This window comes from Choloepus didactylus, chromosome 5 (assembly GCF_015220235.1).
Source record: "Choloepus didactylus isolate mChoDid1 chromosome 5, mChoDid1.pri, whole genome shotgun sequence".
Lineage (NCBI taxonomy): Eukaryota > Metazoa > Chordata > Mammalia > Pilosa > Megalonychidae > Choloepus > Choloepus didactylus.
Window position 1 is genome coordinate 153,395,461 of NC_051311.1, and position 12,303 is coordinate 153,407,763.

The 12,303-nt window shown below is 38.1% G+C and overlaps 1 protein-coding gene across 1 annotated transcript in view; it reads left to right on the top strand.

Moving 5' to 3' along the window:
- Window positions 1-11,962: 11,962 nt before the first annotated feature.
- The window catches only part of BLVRA (biliverdin reductase A), a 74,377-nt gene continuing 74,036 nt past the window's right edge, over window positions 11,963-12,303 (top strand). Inside the window, exon 1 of the mRNA XM_037837153.1 lies at window positions 11,963-12,270. The gene's annotated coding sequence lies outside the window, so the exon portion shown is untranslated. The remainder of the gene's footprint in view (window positions 12,271-12,303) is intronic.

Below are 12,303 nucleotides of genomic sequence, written 5' to 3' on the forward strand. Positions count from 1 at the left end.
TGTATGACTGCATGGTATGTTAATATATCTCAATAAATATGAATAAAAAATAGGAGGATATAAGGAATGTGGGTTTTTTTCTTTTTTGAGTAATGAAAATATTCTCAAATTGGATGAAAAATGTACAAGTCTATGAGTATACTGAGAACCACTGATTGTACACTTTGGATGGATTGTACGGAGCATGAATGTATCTCAATAAAACTGCTTTTTAAAAAGTACAAATAACAGTTTTACTGTTTTTCTCCCATACAACAGGTTGCCATACAAATATTCCATCATTTTGGAGTGTCTAAATACATTTTCAAAGTGGCCTAAGGCTAAATTACAAATCCCCAGGATAGCTTTTACAAAGAATTAGTAGAAAATGATCACACTATGAGATACTTGTATTACAAGGATTATTTGAATGGTCTCTGATATTAGAGGAAATGAAAAAATGAAATAGCCACCCATTGATTAATCTTAATTGACCTGGCGTTGACTTCCCTTCTTAAATTTTCAAAGAAAGAGATTAAGACTGTAATGCTTTACACCAAGCTTGAGATTTCACAGAATGAATCAATCAGCTAACAAGAAGCCTATTAGGCTTCATATACGTGCATTTTATACAATATTCATGAAAATGAACTCCAGATCAATTAGCTTCTTACCATACCAGAAAAGGAAACATGTTTACTTTGTAAGTATGAAAGCATAAAAGAGACTTTTCTAACCATTTTCTTGGAAACTCAGAATTCACATCACTGGTCTCGAGTCTGCTAAAGTTTTGATCTAAAATTTAATACAGTAAAAAAATACTCTATAGTGAATAATGTTGGTAGGTAACTACCCAATATTCATTCCCCCCATACTCCTTATAACAAAACCTTATTTCCTATTCCCAGCCCCAGAAAATGATGCTGATTATTCTAAACCAATAGCACACAGAATTCCCCCAGAAATGGCTACCAGTCAAGGAATGGCAGGTGGACTAAGCTGGCTCAATCAGACTGGAGGAAAAGAATTTCATGCTTAGGAGAAAATCTTTAACACTCTCTTCTTGACATGGAAATATCCAGACCAGACTGCCACTGGCAGCCATATTGCCAACTGCAAGAAAAAACAACCTTGGAATAAAGTTTATGCTGAGGACAACCAAACAAAGTGATAGAAAGAGTCTGAATTCTTAGTGACATGATTGAGCTACTTATCATTCCAAACCTCTACTTTCTCTTATCTAATTTCATTGGCTAGTATTTCCACTGAAATATTTAATAGTGGTGATAGCAGGCTTTCTTATCTTAATTCTCCCTTTATGGGATATCTCTAGAGTTTTCCCATTAAGCATGATGCTGGTTATAAGGAATGAGGAACATATCTTTTATCATGTTAAGGAAATATCCAGCTATTGAGATAATGGAAACATTTTTGACACAAGGTTTTGAGAAAATAAAGCATTACATATCCCATTACACCTTATTAGAACAAGAAATATAAACCTAGACAATATTTACCTCAACAACACCAAGAAAATTAATATTAATTAAGTTGGAATAAATGTCCTTTATTACTTATTTTATATACTATCATCACGAAATTGAGTCCAGGGTAATTTGTAAGAAATTCTCCTGGATATTTGTTTGTTAGTATGTTTTTGTTTTTTTTTCCCCTCTGCAATTTTATTGAGATATATTCACATACTATACAATCATCCACAGTGTAGAATCACTGTTCACAGTGCCATCATATAGTTGTGATTCATTACCATAATCAGTTTGAACACATTTGTTACTCCAAAAAAAAAAAAATGAAAATAAAAATAAAAATAAAAACAAAAGTAAAAAGCACCCAAAACATCCCATACCCTCCACCCCCTCCTTTTATTCATTTAATTTTGTCTCCATTTTTCTACTCATCTGTCCATATACTAGATTAAGGGAGCCAGGTTTCCAGAATGTCCTGTGATATTTTTGACCTTTAAAAAGATCACTGTCATCTCTTATAAAATGTCTCCTTTAATCTAATGACTCTTCCTGCTCTATGTGTTTGTTATGGAAAATTGCATGGAACCACTACATGTTTGTCATAAGAACTTGTATATGTCCAAATATGCGGCTGTAGAAAATCAGGAAGATTTTATAATAATAAAAGGGTTAATTTTTCAAGAAAACAAAATAATCTAAATATATTTTCCCCTAATAAAAGAAGTTCAAAATACGTGCAGCAAAAACTAAAGGAGAATTAGAAAAATCAACAAATGTAATGGTGATTTTAACCTTAATTGCTCAGCAAAAAATTACTAAGTCTATAAAAGACTGGTACAAAATAATCAACCAACTGGACTTAACTTGATACTTATAGAACACTCCATAAAAAGCAAACTACACCTTTTTTAAGTGTACTGAGTATTCAGTTTGATGATGGTTAATAAAACAAATCTTGATAAATTTAAATAGATTGAAATCATACACAGTATGTTATCTAACTATAATGAACTTGATTTAGGAAAAAAATAACAGAAAGGTATGTAGACAATTCCCAAATATTTTTGCAATTAATAAAATGCCCTTCTAAATAACCCATGGGTCAAAGAAGAAATTACAAGGGAAAATGAAAAATATTTTGAGTTGAATGAAAATAAAAACACATATCAAAAGGTACAGGGTGCAATTAAAGCAAGGCTTAGAGGGGAAAATTATAGCTTTATATGCTTATATTAGAAAAGAAGAGAAGTCTAAACTAAATTATTTAAGCTTCCTCCTTAAGAAATTAGGGGAAAAATCAAATTAAGCCTAAAATAAGTAAAAAAAAAACAAAATAATAAAGATAATTTTGGCAGTCAATTGAATTGAAATGCTGGTTATTTTTAAAGACCAATAAAATTTGTAAACCTATGGCTGAAATGATCAATCAAAACAAAAAGAGAAAAACACAAATTACCAATATCAAGAATGAGAGAAATCACTATATATCCTACAGGCATTAAAAGAAAACCAGGGGTTCTGCTTCCATTACTAGCCAAGTATTGGACCAACCCTGCCATACTTAACAACTACAAACTCTGAACCAAACACAAAAACAACTACCCAAAGTCTCTAGAAAATACTACAAGAAGGCAGATCTTTGGGGCAGTTGACACTTGAAAGACAGAAGCAGGACTTGGTGAATTTCCCATTTTTATGGCTTTTTGCTTGACAGCAGGTACCAGATGTTCCCCACAATCTTTCCAAGAAGGAAAATTTCAAAGGAAGAGGGGTCAGAGAGGAAGAAGAACAAGTGTATGTATAAATGGCCACATTTGTAGCTGACACCTGAAGCACGCATGTGTGGGGCAGGCACTAAGTAGTCTGTCCAAGGTTCAAGAACTGAGGACGTATCAGCTGCTCCCACCACAGGAGAGATCTGAAAAGAGAAATTAGACAAAATATGCAATTATAGTTGGAGGTTTCAATAGTCCTCTCAGCAATTAGTAGAACCATTAGATAAAAGTTCAGTAATGACATAAAATATCTGACCCAATTGATATTTTTTAGAACACTGCATCTAGCAACTGTAGAATACACCTTCTTTTCAAATATACATGTTTTTTCATCTAGATAGATCATATGCCCAGCTCTAAACAAGTCTCAAAAATTTTAATGGTTTCAAACCATGCAGAGCACATTCTCTAACCACAATTGACTTAAATGAGAAACAATAACAGAAAATATGTGGAGATATTGGAAATATTTAAGGGAATTTACAGATTTAAATGCTTATATTTAAAAAGAACTGTGCCGGTTTGAATGTATTATGTCCCCCAGAAAAAGCCATATTCTTTGATGCAATCTTGTGGGGCACGCAGAATAGTTTGGCCATCCTCCAGTGAAGGTACCTGATTACTGATGTGTTTCCTTGGACACTTTATGGCCTTAAGACTGTAACTGTGTAGCCAAATAAACCCCCTTTTTATAAAAGCCAATCCATCTCTGGTGTTTTGCATTCTGCAGCATTAGCAGACTAGAACAAGAACAAAGGTGTAAAATTGTGACCTAAGGAAAGCAGAAAAAGTAGAGCAAAGTAAAGCCAAAGAAAGTAGAAGGAAGGAAATAATAAAGATAAAAACAGAAATCAATTAACTAGGAAAAAAAGATAGAGGATACAGACAAAGCCAAAGATTTTATTTTTGAAACAGCAACAAAATCCATATATTTCTGGTTACACTCATCAAAAAGTAAAGAGAAAAGACATGCATTAACAATACCAAGAATGAAAGAGGAGTTATTACTACTGATCCTTGGAAAAAGAAACACTAAAAGTTCTGAAGACGGGATGACCCTTCCATGGTGTCCTGAAACAAAGGCAAGACGCTGGGTCTTTATAACTGCACATCAGTCCCTGGAACAGGACACGGCCTTGGGTGAGGAGGCTGTCTTCAACTGAGTCAGTCCCTGAAGGGAGCACCCAGCAGCTGGGGTAATAAGTTCTTCACTCCAATGGAGAAAATCACAGCAAATACTGGCCTCTAATGAGAGGAAGAGAAGCAAATTTGGGGAGAGTCTGGTCAGATGTATGATACATCAAATTGCTCAAAACAAAAACAAGGAGAAAGTAGATTAGGTAAGGCTTCCTGAAAGATGTCCTAAAAAGACAAGTAGGATTTGGTGCATTACCAAGCTGTTGAAAAATACTATGCAATGAAGCATAGCATAAAGAAAAGGTCATGGTCTGTATGGGCAGCTAATTTCTAAATTTATATAAACTTTATGTGGATTTGCAAGTACGCTGCCTTCTCAGTTGAAATATAGCTCTGGTCACAGCCAATCTCATTTTGTGAGAAACTTAGCATCTTCACCTTGGACTTAAAGTTTCTCACACATTCTTTCACTTAGGAGTCTGATTCTCCAAGACACTTTATACTGAAGTTATTGCAAACCTACTATCTTGACATTTCTAGTCTCCAATTCTTTTTCCCTCTCACTGTGGAAGATGGTTTTGCCAAATGCATTACAAATCAACTGGGACCATCAGATGTGATTTTATCTACTGTTTTTTTCAATCTCTGATCTAAAACCTTACTGACAGCATATCTTCATTCATCCTTTTTGCTATTCCTAAAGCACAGATGCTTTTTCTCCTCTCTAAAGATCTTTATCATGGAAACTATCTTGGCAATTATCCCCTCCTCTGACACATTTATTTTCTCCCCCTTTTAACTGTTTCTTTTATATGTGTGCATGTTTTTAACAAATTAACATGGATTGAGCATCTTTGTGTTTCAGGTAAGACTAAGTTGCCAAGAAGTGGTAACCATCCAGCAAGGACACACTTATATCAAGAGCTGAAACTCAGCCAGGGGACCCCAGTGAGGCCCTACTGGTTGCCAAGTATCAAAATACATCTGTACCAATTGATAATTGGTTGATATCTTGAGACCTTGAGGCCTCATCCTTGAGACCTACAGACACCCCATGATCCAGCAACCAAAGGCCTGGCGCTAAACACAGCTTCCATTCTAATATTTTGAATATTGCCCCCTACCACTAGCCCCAAACATAATGTGATAAAATGCTATATTCATGATTTAAACAAAATTTGATGAAAACTAAGAGAAGGGAGTACCTGTTGACATTGGCAATTGGATAGGGGTAAGAGAGAAAGAACTGAGAGCATCCAGGAAAAGTTTACTGAGTGAGTGTTTACCAAACTGCTGATAAATAACGGAAATAATAAATCCCACATACTGTGTCCTAGTATATGTGCCAAATATCTTTTACAGTCTTTTGCTGCGTTCATTCCTCACAAAACTGCATGGAATATATATTTAAATTCCATTTTACAGATAAGCAGTCTTGGTCTTTAGCCAATTCACACTGGTATAGCTGAACCAGTTATTCAAGGCCATCTTTTTTGATTGATCACAGTATCACAGTGTTCTTTTTGAATCAGTTAGCACCTGGGCTGTACAGGTTAAGAATTCTGAACATCATCCCTCCAGATAAGAAAACTGAGACTTAGAATAAATCACCTGCACAAGATCACATGATCAACAGCAGAACGGTATTTCAATTCAAGGACAACTCTAAAGTTCAAGCTCTAAATCACTCTATTACATTTCAAGTTTGAAAACAACTTCTTAAAAAAATAACTTTCAAAGTATGTTTTTGATTTTTCTATTTTCTAAGAAGACAACAGTGGTGCATATGTTTTTTATCTTTCCGAATCCACACCCTGAAATAAAATTAGGGTAGCAAAGCCCAAAATGTCTAGATAATATCAGCAACAAACTAGGTGACAAGGTATTCCCAAAAACTCTCAGATTCGAGTAGGCAGGAATAAACAAACCAACAACAACAACAAACTCACGTGGTGTTGGCAGCTGTGCAGGAGAAAGTCGAGAAGAGACGATGTGTCTTCTGATGTCCCTGAGAGTTTGAGAATCCCAGATCACCACAGGTATGCTCAGGGATGCTTCCACAGCCAATCTGAGAAAAAGAATCAAAAACTGGGAGGGAGCTTCACACACACCACTTCCCAGGAGCTGGAGAAATGTGGTGATGTCAATAGCACTCACTGCAGTGGTCGGAGCTATATGAACTCTTCCTTCTAACTGCTAAAGCCTTCTTACAGGACAAAGCCCCACAGTAAAGAGAAACTGCTGGAAGTAGAATCGCAACTGTGCAGGTCAGGAGCAAAAAGTGCACAAATGAGAGAGAGAGAGAGAGATCAAACATAGGGGGAGATGAGAGCAATTCATGAAAACAACTGAAGAGGGAGCTCTAGAACCGAAGAGGGAGCTCTAGAACCGGGAAGTTAGGAAAGGTTTCCTCTGTCCTCCTCCATTAGGGTAGAAACAGGCATCACTTAAATATGAGCAAGGAACTGGATAACAACTGAATTTCATACAAAGGGGTGGGGAAAAAAAGGAGCAGAATACTATACACGTAGACAATGAAGGCACACGAAAAATGACATGCCCACAAATAAATGAAAACATAATCTTATATTCCAAAATGAGAAGGAGAAAAAAAGTAATAGCCAAAATGTTCTGAATTTGATTTTAAAACAACAGCAACAACAACCTGCAGACCAAGAAGCTCAGCATCCTCACAACTGGAGGATCTATAAAAAGAAGAGCAAACTAAACCCAAGCAAGTAGAAGACAGGAACTGAGAGATAGAGAGAGGATTACAAAAGGATACTATGAACTGTGTGCCAAAGCATTAGATAACCTAGATGAAATGGACAAACACCTAAAAACACAAACTACCTACACTGACTCATGAAGAAAAAGAAGATCTCAACGGGCCAATAACAAGAGACTGAAACAGTAATCAAAAACCTCCCAAAAAAAGAAAAGTCCAAAACCATATAGCTTCACTGGTGAATTTTACCTAACATTCCAAGAAGAATTAATACCAGTCCTGTGCAAACTGTTGCAAAATACTGAAGAGGATGAAACACTCACGGACTCATTCTATGAGGACAACATTACCCTCATACCAAAGCCAGATAAAGGTACTACAAGAAAAGAAAATGACAGACCCATATGCCTTATGAATACAGATGCAAAAATCCACTGACAAACTGAATACAACAGCACATTGAAAGAATTATATACCATGATTAAGTAGGGTTTATCATAGGTATGCAAGGTTGGTTCAACATAAGAAAATCAATTAATGCAATGCACCACATTAACAGAATGAAGGGAAAAAAACACATGATCATCTCAATTGACACAGAAAAGGCATTTGACAAAACCTAGCACATTTTTTAAAATACTTTTTTTAAATTCAATTTTGTTGAGATATATTCACATACCATACAGTCATCCAAAGTGTACAATCAGTTGTTCCTAGTACCATCATATAGTTGTGCATTCATCACCATAATCGATTTTTGAACATTTTCATCACTCCAAAAAAAAAAATCAGAAGAATAAAAATTAAAGTAAAATAGAACACCCAAAACATCCTATTCCTCCATCCCCCTTTATTATTCATTTAATTTTTACCTCCATTTTTCTACCCATCTGTCCATACACTGGGTAAAGTAAGTGTTTTCACAATCACAAGGTTTTCACAATCACACGGTCACACTGTAAGCTATGTAGTTATCCAATCATCTTCAAGAATCAAGGCTACTGGGTTGCAGTTCGGCAGTTTCAGATATTTCCTTCTAGCTATTCCAATACACTAAAAACTAAAAAGGGATATCTATATAATGCATAAAAGTAAACTCCAGAATGACCTCTTGACTCCATTTGAAATCTCTGTTGCTGAAACTTTATTTTGTTTCATTTCTCTTCCCCCTCTTGGTCAAGAAGTCTTTCTCAATCCCACAATGCTGGGACCAAGCTCATCCCTGGGAGTCGTGTTCCACATTGCCAGGAAGATTTATACCCCTGGGAGTCATGTCCCACTTACAGGGGAGGGCAGTGAGTTTACCTGCTGAGTGGGCTTAGAGAAAGAGAGAGAGAGGCAACATCTGAGCAACAAAGAAGTTCTCTGGGAGTGACTCTTAGGCATAATTATAAATAGGCTTAGCCTCTCCTTTGCAGTAATAAGCTTCATAAGGGCAGGCCCCAAGATCAAGGGCTCAGCCTACTAAATTAGTAGTGCCCAATGCTTGTGAGAATATCAGTAATTCCCTCCTGGGGAAGTTTAATATTTTCACATTTTCCCCCAGTCCCTCAAGGGGGCTTTGCAAATACATTTTTATTCTCTGCCCAAATTACTCTGGGATGTATTGGGGCTTCACACTAACCTGTACATACCACCAGATCTCACTCCCTATTCGAAGTTCCATGTAATCATGGTGTTTGAATAAACTGACCATACAAGTTAAATTATATAGCGTAGTATCCCTTCTCGATAAAAACACTTTGAAAACTAGGAAAAGAAGGAAGATTCCTCAATATGATAAAGGGCATCTGTGAAAAACCCACATCTAAGATCAGGTACAAGACAAGGATGCCTGCTGTCATAATTGTTATTCAACATTGTATTGGAAGTTCTAGCCCGACCTATCAGGCAAGAAAAAGAAATAAAAGACACCCAAATTAGAAAAATAAAAGGCTTCCAAATTAGAAAGGAAGAAGTAAAACTATTATATTCAGAGATTACATGACCCTGTTATAGAGAATCCAGAAGAATCTATAAGAAAGCTGCTGTAGCTTATAAATGAATTCAGCAAAGTGGTAGGGTACAAAATCAATATACAAAAATCAGTGGTATATTTCTATGCACTGGTAATGAAAAATCTGAAGAGGAAATAAGAAAAATCAACTAAAATAACAACTAAAAGAATCAAATATCTAGGAATAAATCTAACCAAGGATGTAAAGGACTTGTATGCAGAAAACTACAAGTCATTATAGAAAGAAATTAAAGAAGACCTGAATAAATGGAAATATACTCCATGTTCATGGACTAGAATATTTAATATCATTAAGATTTCAATACTACCCAAAGTGATTTACATATTCAACGCAATCCCAATTAAAATTCCAACAGCCTTCTTCACAGAGATGGAAAAACTAATCATTAAGTTCATATGGAAAGGCAAGGGACCCAAAATAGCCAAAACCAACTTGAAAAGGACCTGGAGGACTCTACTTCATGATATCCAATTTCATTACAAAACTACATAATCAAAACAGTGTGGTACTGGCACAGGACAGACATATAGATGGTGGAATAGAAAAGAGTTCAGAAATAAATCTATATATTATCAATTATTTTTGATAAGATTGCCAAGTCCACTCAAGAGGGGAAGAAAAATCTCTTCAACAAATTGTGCTGGGAAAACTGGATATCCACATACAAAAGAATTTAGTTGGACCCCTACCTAACACCATATACAAAAATTAACTCAAAATGGATCAAAAACCTAAATATAAGAGCTTAAATGACAATTTCCTGGAAGAAAAACATAGGGAAATCTCTTCAGGACTCTGTATTAGTCAATGTATTCTTAGACTTTACACTGAAAGAACAATCAGCAAAAGAAAAAACAGATAATTGGACTTTATCAAAATTAAAAACTTTCGTATTTCCAGGGACATTATCAAAAAAGTGAAAGGACAGAATGGGAGAAATATTTGAAAATCATGTATCTGATAAGTGTATAATATCCAGAATACATAAAGAACTCCTACTGCTCAACAACAAAAAGACAAACAACCCAACTTAAAAACAGGCAAAGGACTTGAATAGACATTTATTCAAGGATGAGATACAAAAGACCAATAAGCACATGAAAAGATGCTCAACATCAGCCATTAGGGAAATGAAAATCAACCCTACAAGACAACACCTTACACCCATGAAAATGGCTATTTAAAAATGCAAAATAACAAGTGCTGGTAAGGATGCAGAGAAATAGGAAAACTTGTACTTTGTTGATAGGAATGTGAAATGGTGCAACCATTGTGGAAAACAATTTGGTGGTTCCTCAAAAAGTTAAACATAGAACTACCATATGACCTGGCAATCCAACTTCTAGGCATATACCCCAGAGAATTGAAAGCAGGAACTCAGACAGATATTTGTACACCGATGTTCATAGCAGCGTTATTCACAAGAGCCAAAAGGTGGAAGCAACCCAAACGTCCACCAGCAGATGAATGGAAAAATGTGGTATATACATACAATGGAATGAAGTTCTGATACATGCAACAACATGGATGAACCTTGAAGACATCATGTTGAGTGCAGTAAATCAGTCACAAGCGTACAGAGATGGTATGATTCCACTTAAATGAAGTAGCTCGTTATGCAGACTCATATAGACAGAAGAGTACAAGTTACTAGGGCAGATAGGAGGGAGAATGGGAACTTAATGCATAATGGGTGTAGGGTTTCTGTTGGGGTGATGGGAAAATTCTGGTAATGGAAGGAGGTGAAGGTAGTGCAACTTCCTGAATGTGATTAATCTCAGTGAAAGAAAGGTATGCTTGAGAGTAGCTGAGATGGGAAAGCTTATGTTGTATATATGTCTCTACAGTTTAAAAAACGAAAGAGAGAGAGACAATGACAAGAGACAATTAAATGCAATACATTTTCCTAGACTGGATCTAAATTGGAGGAGAAAAGGCTTAAAGGATATTATTGAGACATACCAAAAAAAAAAGAAAGAAAAATTGGAATAAGGACTGTAAGCTTTATAGCAATGTTAAATTTCTTGAACTTGATAACTATAGTTAAGGTGGTTACATAAGTGAATAGCCTTGTTCTTAGGAAATGTACATGGAAATATGTTCAAGAAGCATGATGTGTACAATCTGCTCTCAAATGTTTGGAAGATAGATAAATAGAATGGCAAAGAAAATGTGGTAAAATGTTAAAATTGGTGGATCTGGGTATGGGAGTGGGTTATGTTGGAGTTCTCTGTATGAGTTTTGCAGTATTTTTGCAACTGTCTTGAAAGTTGGAAATTATTTCAAAAGAAAACCTTCATTTTGGCCTGGGGCCACTAACCCAATAAGGACCCCGCCCATACCACCGGAGGAGAGCTGCAACTCCCCCCACTCCTGGTCGGGGCACACCGTGAAGGGATCGGCCACATACACAGGCTCGGACGCGCCTGCCAGGGACCCGACGCAGGATGAGGGCCCGAACTTGCTCGGGCCTAGGGACCCCTCCCCTCAGCCGGCTCCCACCGCCTGCCCCAGCCACCACGCAGGGGTCAGGGAACAGGGCACGGCCCAGGCTCCCTCCCCAGTCTTCTGGTTCGCGCGCGACGTCCCTTCTAAACCAGCTCGCGATCGATCAGGGTTCGTGGCTGCACCGGAGTGCAGGGGCCGCTCCACAACTGGGCCCGGCTACTCCCGGGCACTCCACCCGCGCACGCGGAGCCGGGCGCAGGGCGCACTGCAAGGGCCCAAGCAGAGCCGCGGCGCACGGGCCTAGGGACTCTCCCACCTACCATCCCTGTCACCGAACAGGGTTCAGGCCACAGGGCACGACCCCACCCCAGTTTTCCGGGCCACGCGTGACCCCCATAGCGCGGCCTCGCAGGCCCGGAGGCACCCCTCACTCTCGCACCCGCCTCCCGCCCTTACTAAGCAGGGCGCGCAACCAGGCCCCTCTCCACTGCCCACGCCCGGCTCCCACCACACCCCGTCACCGAGCAGGGAGGGCGGTCAGCGTCCTCTCTCACCCCCCGCCCCTCCGGCCCGCGCGCGCCCCCCGCCAGGGCGAGGTGGCCAATGGGAGCCAGGCTCCCCGCCCCGCCTGCAGACCCGGCTGCTCCTGGCGGTCCCGGAGGCTGCGCGGAGATCTGGAGCTTCGGCCAAGGCATCAGGTAAGGAGAACGCTCAGACAGGAGGGATCGCAT